The sequence below is a fragment of the Pelodiscus sinensis genome, chromosome 2 (genome assembly GCF_052426305.1).
Source record: "Pelodiscus sinensis isolate ZL-2025 chromosome 2, ASM5242630v1, whole genome shotgun sequence".
NCBI lineage: Eukaryota > Metazoa > Chordata > Testudines > Trionychidae > Pelodiscus > Pelodiscus sinensis.
In genome coordinates, this window is record NC_143053.1 from 185,100,902 (window position 1) to 185,114,725 (window position 13,824).

Below are 13,824 nucleotides of genomic sequence, written 5' to 3' on the forward strand. Positions count from 1 at the left end.
TTATCTCCCCATTTACAAAGTTTTAATTTAGTAACTCTTTCAGAAAGCTGTATGCTAGTTTAATCACATAATTGGACTCAATCCAGGAGCTTCTGGATGAAATTCAGTGGCCAATAGTATCCAGAAGGTCAGTTTAGCTGATCATAATGGTGCATTCTGGGCTTAAAAAAGAAAAATTTATGAATTGATAGTATTTTATTAGCAACACAGGCTACATCACTTTTGTCATAACATAAAAGAGACCATGCTGAGTCCCTGGGCAAGGTGTTTGTGTGGCCCCTGCTCTATGCTCCTGGAAGGGGCGGGAATGAGGCAGAAGGATCCAGGGCAGCAAGCACATCATGTTAGCCCCCCAGTCCTCAACACTGGTTGGTGTGCAGTATCTTCCCTCCTCCAAGTCCTTAGAACTGCCCAGTGTGCCCTGGTGGTGGTTTAAAGGGCCTGGAACTCCAGTCCCTTTAGAATTGTTAGGCCCCAGGGCACTTACACTATTTGCTGTTCCCACCCTCCCATCAGCGGGCCTGTCTGTACATGTTTCTGCCTGGAAGTGGTCTTCACTGTAGTTGGGAGTTTATCTTCTCTCACCATTTTTCTTGATTGGCCATTTCCAATTGAGAGGCAGGGTGCTGCTATCCAATCTGCCACTATCTCTGCTTTCTGTTTACTTTCTGTCAAAGTTTTGAAGTTTACCTCTGTTGCTTTTTGATGGAAAGTCTTATAATTGCTGATAGTTTAAACAAGTGTCTTTATCACTCTCCTTAGTATCTAGCTAGGGTACGTCTACACTTGCTCCCTAATTCGAACTAGGGATGCAAACGTAGGCGACCAAAATTGCTAATGAAGCGTGGATTTAAATATTCTGCGCTTCATTAGCATGATCTCACCAGTGCATTACTCCACTCAACAGATGTTTTGGAAGTGAACATTATCCCATTTTTTGAGGAGTAACGTAAGTTTGAACCAAGGGGTTTGGTTCGAACTAACCCGTCCCGGCGCGCACTTTTACTTTTGAAACAGCTGTTGAGGCAGAGTAACGTGCCGGCGAGATCATGCTAATGAAGCGTGGGATATTTAAATCCCAGCTTCATTATCAATTTCAGTCTCCTACATTTGCATCCCTAGATTGGACTAGGGAGCAAGTGTAGATGTACCCTAGGAGCCTAACTGTTCCCACTATTATAGAATCACAGAGCTGGAAGAGACCTCGGAAGATCATCAAGTCCAGCCCTCTGCCCAAGGCAGGACCAATCCCAACTATCAAATTATCAAAGAGAATTTTGTTTCTGTTTTCAGTGGAAGAACTGAGCCTTTGGATGTTACAGAAGAAAATCTGTTTTTCTCCTTTGTTATATTATACACACAATTATTTCTCTCTCAAATATCCTTCATTCCTTCTCATATTGTCTTACTCACCGGTAACCTCATCTCCACACTTATCCACCCCAGCTTCAACACTCAGTCACCTCCTTCAGCCCCTCATGCAAGGAGTCAAATTACACTCTGCCAAGCTCTTCCACAAACCAATCTCAACCCATTGGAAATGCCAAAGTGAACCTCCTCCCCTTTTCTTTTCTGAGTTTAGTCAGAGCCCAAAACAATGCAGTTCCAATTCTGATGGGGACTTTCAAGTGTTGCATTAATATAAATATTTATTTTTACTACCTTCTTGTGTGATTTGATCAGCATGGGAATATTTAACAAAGTTGACATTTAAATAATCTTAATTAGTCTTCAGATGTAATACATCACCCAGAGGAATAATGGCAGATCACATATGACAGAGCCGTTGCTTTAGGTAGACAGGGCTGCATTGGTTTATGCTGGGATCATAGTTTTCAAGGATTTTTTTTCCACAATCTCCATGGTTAGGTGCTTAACATTTTGAAAGATCTGATTTCAGAATCCAAGGTGGCAGCTTCCAGGAAAGAAACACTGGCTCAATGAAAACCCATGAGTTGGATGCATTCGGCTGCTGCCCTCAATCAACACCTACGATCCCTGACCCGTCCTTTTCACATTCTCATCCCCCCACTTAGTCCTTCTCAACCATCCCCCCCAAGCCTTTACATTCACCTACTCGCCCCACAAACTCTCCCCTCTGAAACTCTCTCACTTATTCCCTCAAACCCACCCCACCTCCACCCCCCTCTAACTCACCCTCACCCCGCACTCTTCCCCTCCCTCGAACCCAACCTACATCTAAACCCTCCCCTCCCCACCCTCCCCTTCCCCCGCCCCCAAACCCGCTCCCCTTCCTCTCCCCCACCCCCACCCGTCTCCCTTAAGTCCTCCCGCATCCTCCCCACTCCCTGAAACCCGCCTCCTCTCCAGCCCACCCCTCCCCCCTCCACACACCCACCCTGCCCGTCCCCAGCTGATCCTTCCCTCACCCAAGCTCTGCCTCCCCCCCGCCGCTTCCTGTCCCGAACCCTCCCCAACCCGCTACCCTCCCTCGGCCGGGGTGTGACGGCAAGAAAGTGGCCCCTCCCTCCGGCGCATGCGCTGCGGGGACCCATTCTCTGTGCCGGTTGCCCCTCCCTGGCCCCGCCCCCAGGTCTCGGGAGCCGCCGGCCGTTGTTGTCAGTGCGTCGCGAGCGGAGTCGCCGCAGCGGCAGGAGCCGGGGCCGGAGCGGGCGGGTGACGCCGGGCGCGGGACAGGCAGAGCCGCACGCGGGCGCTGGGCCAGCCGCTCCCGCGCATCTCGGGGCGCCGCCAGCTGCCAGCGGGGGGCGGCCGGGGACGGGGCGGACGCCGCTGCCCATGTGGGGGGTGGCGGCCGGAGGAGCCGCTGCTGCGGGGTAAGTGACCCGAGCGGGGCTGGGTGTCCCGGAGCTGCCGGCCCGGCGCGGCTGGCGGGAGGGTAGGAGCTCGCTCCCCGGGTCCGGCCTGCCCGCCGGGGCCCTGGCTCCCTCCCGGCCGGGCAATGGCGGCCTCGCCCCGGGGAGGTGGCGGGGCCCAGCGGCGGGGCAGTTGCCTGCGCCTGAAGGTCGGTGCTGCCCCGGGCTGCGGGGAGCCGGTGGGAGAGTTGGTGCGGGGCTGGAAGCGCCTGGGCGGGCGTGTGACACACACGACCCCTCTCCCCCCGCCCCGCGCACGCGTGTGTGTGACACGACGATTCCTCCCCCCGCACCCTCCCTCTGGTGTGTCATTCGTGGTAGTATCAAAATCCAAACAAGAGCCAAGCAGGATCTAAGGGAAGAAAGTGAGGCGGAGTTCATTCTCACCCCCACAACCTGTGGAGGGCAGACACACCTCATCTTGTTTGCCTGTTTTGTGTTAAAAGGGTGAAACACTAGCTAGAGGAATCCTTAAAGCATAACCCGAGACACATTTTGGGGGGATGATGCTTCTTCCAAATCAGAAGCATAGTTAACAGGTTTGATCGGAGAGCAAGCTGGCATTCTTCCTTTGCTTAGAGGGAGCACCTCTGACAGACATACAAACTGTAGGTGTCTCATATCCTTTGGTAACCATTGTATAGTCATGTCAGTAACATTATTTCATTGAACTGCTGTTTCTAGGTTACTATAGAAATTCATTTGGCAAGTAGCCCTGTCCTAGAGAATGGCTTTTATAGACCTTAGTGGTGGGGTTCTGACACCCAAAAGCCACCCAATAACTACCTCAATGAAATGTCTCTCTTAAAATCCTCTCTTATTGATTTCAAGTATTAATAGGGTAAATATGGTAAAAACCTGTGGTATCCTGGAATACTGTGTACAGTTCTAATTGTCCCATCTCAAACAAGCATATTATCATTGGCAAATGTTGTCTGTCTTGTGTACAAAATGATTATGGGTATGGAACAACTTCTATATGAGAGGAGTTTAAAAAGACTAGGACTATTTAGGATAGAAAAGAGATGTTTAGGGCCATGTCCATACTTACAAGTTTATAGTGGCATAGTTGTATGGATACAGCTGTGCTGCTGTAAGATTCCTCATGTAGTTGTGTTACAATGATATGAGAGGAGAGAGCTCTCCTATTAACATAAAACCAGCTCAACAAGCATCTTCTGTCGACATAGAACTTTGTACACAAATGTTTATTCTGCCAATACTTACTTTGCTCAGAAGCCACCAAATGAAATTAATAGACAGGAAGTTTAAAACAAGCATAAGGAAGTACCTTTTAAAAAAGGCACAGTCAACCTGTGGAACTCATTGCTAGATGTGGTTGTGAAGGCCAGAAGTATATGTAGGTTCAAAAAACAAATTAGGTAAATGCATGGTGGATAAGTCCATCAAAGGCTATTGGCCAAGATGATCAGGGATGCAACCTATGTGTAGGGTTCCCTAAACTTCTGACTGCCAAAAATTGGAACTGGATTGCAGGGTTGGATCCCTGGAATATTCCTGTTCTGTTAATTCTCTCTGTAACATCTGGCACTGGTTGTTGGTGAAAGAGAAGAAACTGGGCTAGGTGAACCTTTGGATGACCCACTATGGCTATATTTATGCATAATTTTCATAACTAGACTAGATAGAGAACCACAGAATGAGAGCTAGGGGAAAACTCTGTAGTGACCTGAGGGAGGATAGAGACAAACTTAACTTATCTCCAAATGGATTTTTTTATTGGTACATATTATAACTGGATCATCTATGGAACGGCCCTTTCTGCACACACAAAGGTTACTGAAGGTTTAAATTGAGGTATAAAAATGTTTGCTTATTACTGGACAATTTTACATCCATCCTCCCCCTCCTTGCAGTCTGTTAGAATGCAAATTGCAAACAAGTGACTTTCTCAATGGTACCAGAGCAGTTCCTGAAACAATAGAAGTGTGATCTAATAATTATAGCCATCTACTAGAGTGGATAAATTGCGTCTAAATGCTGTGAATACAGATCTGCTTGTGCTTGCCTCTCTCTCTGGTGTGCCTGCTACTTAGTTGTATAGGCTGCAACACTTTTTTTTTTTTGAGCATTTTTATAAGGAACACTTTTTGACCTCCAGAGAGATTTTTTTCCCCCTTCTCTAGGGAGAGGAAGAAAATAAGAGTCTCAGTAAAGTGGAATTTTAAAATGTGCATAGAGGCTGCTTTATAGATTATTAAAGGGTTAAGCACATCTTGTAAGAAATGTGCCAGCAAGGAATTGATTAGTATTGAAATGTTATTGAAATCAGCTGAATTTTCATTTTACATAATGTGCTCCAGTTGTTAACTACTGGGACTGTGGAGTCAATTGTAATGAATAGCAATGAAACAATGTAGGACTTGAAACAGAACAAACATTAAAATACTATACAGTAACATGTGAGTCCATATGAATCCTCAGAGCCTCCAACAAAATTGAAGACCATATTTGATATTTCAGATGTAGCCAAGGTAATAAGCAGAAAATCAAAACCAAACAGAAACCTCTACACCTTTTCTGTAGTCTTTACTTGACATAAAGAAGCCAAAAAAGAGAAAAAAGAGAGGCATTTATTTGCACAGGACAGGGGTGATTTAAATTACATTTCAGTCCTAGTGATAGTCCCTATAGTTAAATCCTATTATAACTGAAGTTAACTTTTTAAGTGTGTCTCATATAGACGACAGTGTTTTTTCTCTTTTCTACTTATGCAATAGATCAAGAGTTTTAAATTCTGATATTAAATGAATGCAATAGGAAGACATATTGGTATATCTTTTTTTAAAGTGGACATATGCATTTGTTATATTAAAACCTCTAATCCTCATCTTTCTCTGCTTTGGTCTATTCATAATGTTACAAAGAAAATCTTCCTCACACAGTGCTCTGGCCACTTCATCCTCTATTCAAATGCCTCTAACTGTCTGCTTTGTGAATCAGGTTTAAACAGCTCTTCTCCTGTGTACATCTTAATTTTAATTTTGCTCCTTTCACTCTGCTAACACCTTGGGCGCTTTTAACCACTTTTTTTATCCTTCTCATTTTCTTGTTTCCTTTTCCATGCTGTCCCTTGCGCCTGTTTTGGGGCAGCAAGCTTCCTTCCTTTCCCCTTTCGTATATGTCCTTAGAACACACTGCTTTCATGACACCAGTAGTACCCCCTATTGCCCCTTGCTCCAAGAAATCCTTGAAGTATTATTATGATTGATACTCTCGAAAATAACACAAGGCACCTGCTAACTGGATGCACACAGTAGTACAGCAAAAAATTGTGTAAGTTCCTGGGGGCAAGGACTTGTCCTTCTGTATGATCTGTCAGAGCTGAACTTACTATGTGCAGCAAATAAATACTGTCAGATAAATTAACAATTTAAGTGGTGGTACATTAGGATGTTACATTTATAGAGCCTTTCCAAATTACTTCTGAAACGTAATTGATTGCAACCACATCTGTAATGTAAAGTAGATGCTCTTTTAACAGCACATGACAGTAGTACATAGCATCTCAAGACTGGATGTGAAAATTTGTATATTCAGTTGAAAATTCAGGGAAAATATAACCAGTCAGTATGTAGACAACCTCATTGTCCTGGACAGATTTCTGTATGGATAAGAATTCTGTTGGAAAAAGAAGGTGGCATCCAATCTTTATTACTAATCACTAAAAAACAAGATTTCTCTTTCATCTTACATTGCAACTCTAAACTGCACAGTAAATGCTACTGCCCTGATGACAACTGTTGTTATACAAAGTTGTATGGAAACGTTTTCTGTTTGATTTACTGACATGTCTTTGGTATCATTCTGTGTTTTCTTCAGCAGTCTTAGATCCTGTTAGGGATCCAGGCATAACCCAGCTTATTTTGAGATACAAGATTGCGGCTCAGGATTTTATGGTTGCAGTTCATATAAAGACATGATAAATTTCAGTTTTCTGCCAATTGTTAAGTAATGTTACATATTAGTAATGAAGGTATAGTATAGAAGCTGGGAACTTCTGTACTATAGTGGGGAAGAAAGGTATTGTTGAATTTAAGGAAAAGCAGTTTGTGTCTACAGATCTCAATGGAAAAGTTCCAGTATTGCAAATAAATATGAACATTTGTAGTAGAAGGTTTTATTAAGGTGGTGATGTTCTTGGACCATGGTGTCCAACACGCTAGCCATTAGGGTTGTTAGCTATGAAGTAATTGAATGAAATCTTTGTGGTTACACAACTATTCGATAGTCCCCAGGAGTGGGGCTGGCAGCCAGTGTGCTAAGGTCCCACTCCCAGGGAGCCCCCTTTCACCCCGCCCTGCTGCCTCCAAGGCCCTCTGCAGACAGAGACTGCTTCGCAGTAGCCTCCTCTGCCTCCTTCCCCCACTGTTGCCTCTGATGGGGGGGGGGAGGGGACAGCACCACAGTGCTGGGGGGAATTGGCTTTTAAGCTGACTCCCCCCAGCTCCTGCCTCCCCCCTCCCTTGCTGTCTCTGATACAGCTAGCAGACCAGATAGTGGAGCTCAGCTATTCTGACCACTCCCTTGGTGATATTGCAACCCATAGGGGATACTCCGCAGAATAGCTCTCCCCTGTGGACTCGCTATCTTGACTATCCACTCTTGTATCGTCCCTCTGAACAGCAGCCCTTCCCTTTGCATGTGATGGAAACAGTACTTTTCCTGGGATTTCCAGTTGTACTGACCTTGCTTTAAGTTAGGAGAAGAGGAATCTGCATACCAAATTTGGAGGTCTTAGCTCATACTGTTTAGAAGAAGTTCTTGGGGAAAAAAAGAAACACACAGACTGACACAGACCAAGATGCTCACTCTAAAATATATAGATCTCTAAATATTCAGCTATAGGGCAGTGTTTGCGCCTAATTCAGTTCATGTGGATAAAAAAACCCTTGCTTTGTGTTTCTGGTTTATTAATATTCTCTTTGAGCTTGCTTGCAATAATGGATTGATTTTAATTTGATTTTTTTTTAAATGGCAATCCACATAGAATTACTAGCTGATCATGTTTTGAAGTTCAAATATTAGTGTTTTTGTATATTCTCCATATATGTACTAGCCTTTCAGTGGTGGAAAATTTTAAAAAAATCTCTGCTTACCTAGGAGTGAAGGAAAGAAGAATGCAAAACTGGCATCAGGGCTTGAGATGGAAACATCATTAGAAATTTGGAAAGGATGAAGAAAGTCTAAGACCTCATGAATGAAAATAAATCCAGATGATACCTCTGGAAAGAGCACTGTCAAGGTGGGTGGAACCTATATTTGATCAGTCTTACCCTTCTGCTACCCTTCTGTTACAAAATCCTTGGAATTAATTTTCTCAAAATAAATGTGTTTTTTCCCATTTAAAAAAAAATCAGTATTGCCATTCATGAATAGACCTACAATAATAAAGTATATGCAAGATGTAGAAGGGTAGACTTTCTTCAGAGTAATACATTATTTCAAGCTTCCAAACAGTTGTTACAAAATGATGGCTGGGGAGGTTGAAGAGGGAAGGTGTTGAGGGATTGATCATTCTGAAGTTTAGGGAAAAATATTTGGATAATGCCACTTAAGCAAAGACTTGTTTTGAAGATTGAGGGGATTGTATAGCTTTATTTCTGATAGGGATGCAAAATCCCTATGAATCAGTTAACCGGTTAAACATTAGGTTAACCGACTAAGTGGGTCGGTTACCCATTCACATCCCTAATTTCTTGATTCATTAAAGACTGATCAAAATCATTGGTTTCTGAGCTTTTTCTTAGATTTGCTTTTTTGTTTGCAGATAAACTGTAGTCAATTATTGGTTGGGTTGTGGGTAGTTGGAGTCTATAATGAGTTTGTTATGCTAGGGGAGATGCTGCTTGCTGCTCTAGCGAGTATCATGGCGTGCTGCAAAATAAATGTTTTGGTATGTGAACTGTCAAAATGGATTTCTTTTGATGCCAGGAAGATTTGATGTAACTGAAGAAACTTTAAGAATTTCTGTGTCTTCACCTTTTACAATTACGTCATCCTGGCTACCATCTTGCTTTCTCCCCTGCTTCCTTACTTTTGCATTTACTGTCTTAAGCGGTAACATTAGATGTCAGCATTTTACACCATTAATACTTTATTATTTTGGAAAGATTTCCAACCTTTAACTATAAAAGTCTGGTAAAATCTGCTAATTTTACTGTGGTTGGAGAATCAAATGGTCAGAATTGTGGGTATTTTCTGGTTAACTTTCTTACACAACAACTATAAATAAAGGATGTAAACTGGTGGAAATTGTGGTTCCTAGCTTTCCAGTGGTAGTATGACATTTGTTTTTAGCTGTAATGATCCATAAGATATCAAACCTTAATCTTTTCTAGATTGAGCAAAGAACATAGCAAGTCTGAGACTAGCAGAATTTTCATTCTTTGCTGTTTAAATATAAGAACAGTTCATATTCATAGCTTTGGAACTTGGAATTCTTTTCTCAAACCCCTTTTATAAAAAGGTCTGGGTACGAATGAGATTACTTGATATGCTCCTCCCTTTCTTGATTCCAAGTTCTATTCAAAACATATTGTGGATCAGTGAGATCATGAAGAGTTGGACACTTCCCTTGTTACATCTAATCTGATTTAATTTCATGTGATTGACTTTTGAATCAAATTTCACCTGTTGTTTTCCTCAGGAACTGTAAGAACTCACTGTTTGTGTGAAGTGGGCCATTTCAATGGCCAGAGGTGAAGGATTAATGTTTCAAAAAATCTGTTTGAAATTGCATCTTTGTGACCCATTGATAAATGTTGGACTACATATAGTGGGCTTCCTGAAGTCTGTACTGGAGATACTTTTTGGGTTTGGGGTGGGAGGGGGAGGGATAGAAATAAAAGTATATTCTAATAGTGTTACTTTTAGGTTGAAATAAAAGCTAGATAGATAATAAGACCCAACAATGTTTCTTCTGCACAATGATTCTTCAGTTTTTCAGGCAAACTTGAAATCACAAATATCTGTTGAGCAAGGGCTCCATGTATGTTTGACAGTCCTCTGTATTTCCAGTCAGAACTTGCTTTTGTTTAGCAAAAAAACCCCTCATAATTAAACATTGGCTTTGCATTCATACCACTTGAGCCAAATAAACATAAATAATATTTTCTTTGGCAGTGATCGTCTTACAAAGTGTATTTTTTGCATCCCAGTTAAGTATAGAAAACAGACTTAATGGAAATGGATAATGCTTTCCATTAGCAGATGTCAAAGTGCCAGGCAAAGGAGATAAGTCTTATTAGCCACATTTTACAGATGGGGAAACTGAGGCATACAGTGGTAAAATGACTTGGCCAGTTAACCCACAGGCAAGTGGTAGAGCTGAGAATAGAACTTGAGATCCCCTGAGTCCCATTCCAGTGCTCTTAAAAGCATTAATGAAAGAACAATTTTTCAAGCTTAGGATATTTGACATTTTGGTAGCATACGCATACAGTGATATTTGTGTATTATAATGTATGCCTGTTGGCTGCTAATGAATACCTTCCTTTTCATCTCAGACCTTGTTAAGTTTACAGTTGATATCCTGTGCTTCAAAACTCCAAGTCTTAGTTTAAAAAGGTTGCTATCAGTTATGAACATGGCTTAGATTGGGGTTCTCAACTTCATTGCACTGGGACTCCATTCTGACAACAAAAATGATTATACAATCCCCAGTGGGGAGGACCAAAGCCTAAGCACACCTGAGCCCCACCATCGTGGATGGAGAGGCAAAGCCCAAGCTCCACTGCCCTGGGCTGGCGGAGAAGGCAAAGCCGAAGCCCAAGGTCTTCAGCCTCAGGCAGGGAGCCTGTAACCTGAGCTCTGTTCCACAGGGTGGAAACCCTTAGGCTTTGGCCCCAGGTGGAGGGGCTTGAGCTTTGGCTCTGGGACGCAATAAGCCACCCTGTTAAAATGTGGTCCAGACTAAAGATGTTAATATATGTTTAAGTAACTCTGTAATCGCTGAAAATTTCAATCATTACACAGTTACATGCGGGGTGGCCCTCAGCTCCCTAGGAGCCGGTGTGCAGGGGGAGCCTAAGTGTAACCGTGAACATTAAGTGATGGGCCAGGGCAAGTCTACATGGTTACTTTCACATCCATAGTCCAAACCCACAATGGAGTCTTGATCTGCAGTTTGAGAACCACTGGCTTAGATTAAATTTATAATGTTGGGGGAATGTATTGCCAGACTTGGAGCTTAGTTCTAGCTCACCTGCTGTGTAAAAATGGCAAACAATGCAGCATTACTATGGAAAGCTTTTGTTATCTTCCTTTTGCTTTGGCCCTATTTTTTCCTTCCCCTTTTGTGAACATCTGTCCCATTGATTGTGCTATCCTCTGAATATTTCTCAATAGCTAAGGCATTTTGATGCATTAAGACTTTTGATCAAAAGGTGTTTGTGGCAGGTTGAAGTTTAAAGGGACACTGTCGTCTTGTATTTTACAAAAGTGAATAATTGCAGGTACTACACTTGGTCTTGAGCTCTCCTGGCAATGGTTTTGTGGTACTGGAAATCATTCTCCTTTCTTTCTCTGTTGCTGTTAATGAAATGCACAGACATTAGGGGAAAATCTCTCTTCCTATTTGTTCTATGGGTGTAAGTGACTAGTCAACTACCAAGTTTAGGCTTATCGGGGCAGTGGGGGGGATGAAGGGGGAAGAGGGAAGCGGGAACCAGTGCTGGGAGGAAACTGGCTTAAAAGTCAGTTCCCCCAGCACTGTCTCCGTGGTGCTTCTTGCCCCCTCTGCTGTAGAGGCAGTAGCATGGAGGGTGGGGAGTGGCAGGAGAAGGCGCTCTGGCAGCAGCCCTTGTCTGTGGGAGGGCCCCTCTCCTCTGATGGCTGGGACCCTCTGCCCAGCTCCTACTGTGTTTTAAATTGCAGAGCTGCAGCAGGGTTTGGTCCTGATGCGAGCCACGACTGAGCTAGCTGCCTTTCCCTATCAAGTAATCAAGTAGTTAATAAAAATGTTGTTATCCCTAATTTGTTCACTTTATACATTTTCAGTATGGGTATGTCTAGACTACATTGTGTTTTTTTTTTTTTAAACTGCCATTTTTTGAAAAAGCTTCACCTGCATCCACACTGCAATCACATTCTTTCGAAATTAAATCAAAAGAACGCAGAGGTTTTTTCGATATTGGTAAACTTCAAGTTATATGAGAGAAATCCTTTTTCAAAAGAGCTCTTTTGAAAAAAGGCATGTGTAGGCGCAGAACAGGGACATTTTTCAAAAGAAGAGGCAATCAAAAAAGCACTGGTGCCCTGGTGGCCATTCTGTGAATAGCAACCAGGGCTTTCTTTTGAGAGAGCATCCATGCAGTCTGGATGCTCTCTTTTGAAAAAGCAGATTGCTTTTTTGATCCGGTTTTGAGGTGTAGATGCTCTCTTTCAAAAGAAGCTTTTTCAAAAAAACTTCTTTTGAAAGAAGCCTGCAATCTAAACATACCTCATCTTGGAATATAGTTACCCTATTTTCTTCTAGTTTTCAGTTACAGTAATCTTAAGGGTAGTAGTAATATTAGACTTAAATCTCATTCTTGTCTTGTCTGTCTAGATTTTTACTATTCACCATCTTTGCGATCTGAGCATGTCAAACAATTAAAGTGTGTGTATATGGTTTAAAGTACACACACACATTTCTTTCTCTTCCTGTGTGCAGAGAATGGACTTGATTGGGGTTTTTCTTGTTGGAGGAACATTATGACAAGATAGATTTTGTAGTTTGACCTCAAGATTACCTTTATCTCATGCAGTACTAAGATCTAGTTTTATGGTCCTGTTGCCAAGAAGGGTATTTCCCATGCACAGGAGGCTCATTCCAGAATTTGCCACTATTAGTGGAATGTAGCTTAGGCAATGATCGTTACATGAAATGGTCACATGACTCAAGTCAATCCCATTTAGGCATTAGGGGAGGATGACCAAAACCTTGAGTTTGACTAACTGTTGCGCAGGAAGCCAGCAAAAAGTGTGGAGTAGTGGAGTGATGTACTTTGGCAGCCTGTTGCTGAGCAGATGGGCTGCCATATCCTGAACCTAGTTCCCTCTCCCCTCCATTTAAGATAATCAGTTTCAGTCTTAGGCATGAAGGATTAAAATAACTGAGCAGGGAGTTCACAAGTGTAAAGTTCACTGTGGGTAAATCCAAATTAGACAGGAGGCACAGAGTTCTTGTCAAGTGTATTTAAAGAAATGACAATTTTTTATAATACAGAAGCAATGGTGGTGAGGTCTATAACATGCTTCATTCTTCTTTTAAGAATACCGTTAGTCTTTCTAGGATTTAGCTTTTTATAGCTTCTCTTCATCCAGTTGCTGGTTGTGATGTTTCACAATCCCACTTACTAGCTTCATGTAAATATTGAACACTTGAAGGGAGAGAATAGATTTTTGTGGGAATCCATATCTGAAGGCAGTTGAGGGAGGAGCATGTGCCCATTGCAATTTATAGTTTGATGTGAAACAAGCAGTTGAAGCCATCTCAGATCCAGTTCGGATAACCATGGCCATCCATGAGATGGGGAGCAAGATTGCTGATGGGGTAAAGATGTTTCTTTTTCTTTGCCAAAAAAAGCTCATTCATCAGTGCCACAATCGCTTTGCTTCCTGTATAGCCCTGAAGCTTCATTGGATTGGGGCAAGAATATTGGCAGAATCTAGGTGGAGTTGAAGGTGACCTTTACAAGCTTCTGTTATCTTCCTCAAGAATAGAAGTCTAGATACAAGATAGTAATTTTTTAGCTAATGGTCAGATTAAATGTGGTTCAGTGAGACAATTAGGTCTTTTTTTAGAGGAGGCATTTTTGTAGCTAATAAGGGCATGGTTTAGGGTTGCAGCCTCTCTCATGGCTTTGTTGCCTTTCAGTACTTCCTGTTTGTCTGTGAACATAGGCAGAATTTGAATATACAGGCAGTCCCCGACTTACGCGGGTCCGACTTATGTCGGATCCGCACTTATGAACGGGGCTTT

At 42.6% G+C, this 13,824-nt stretch overlaps 1 protein-coding gene across 1 annotated transcript in view; it reads left to right on the forward strand.

The window, feature by feature from the left end:
- Nucleotides 1-2,551: 2,551 nt before the first annotated feature.
- Nucleotides 2,552-13,824, forward strand: part of SNRK (SNF related kinase) — a 54,315-nt gene continuing 43,042 nt past the window's right edge. The window contains exons 1-2 of the mRNA XM_075921959.2: nt 2,552-2,798; nt 7,962-8,103. The gene's annotated coding sequence lies outside the window, so the exon portion shown is untranslated. The remainder of the gene's footprint in view (nt 2,799-7,961; nt 8,104-13,824) is intronic.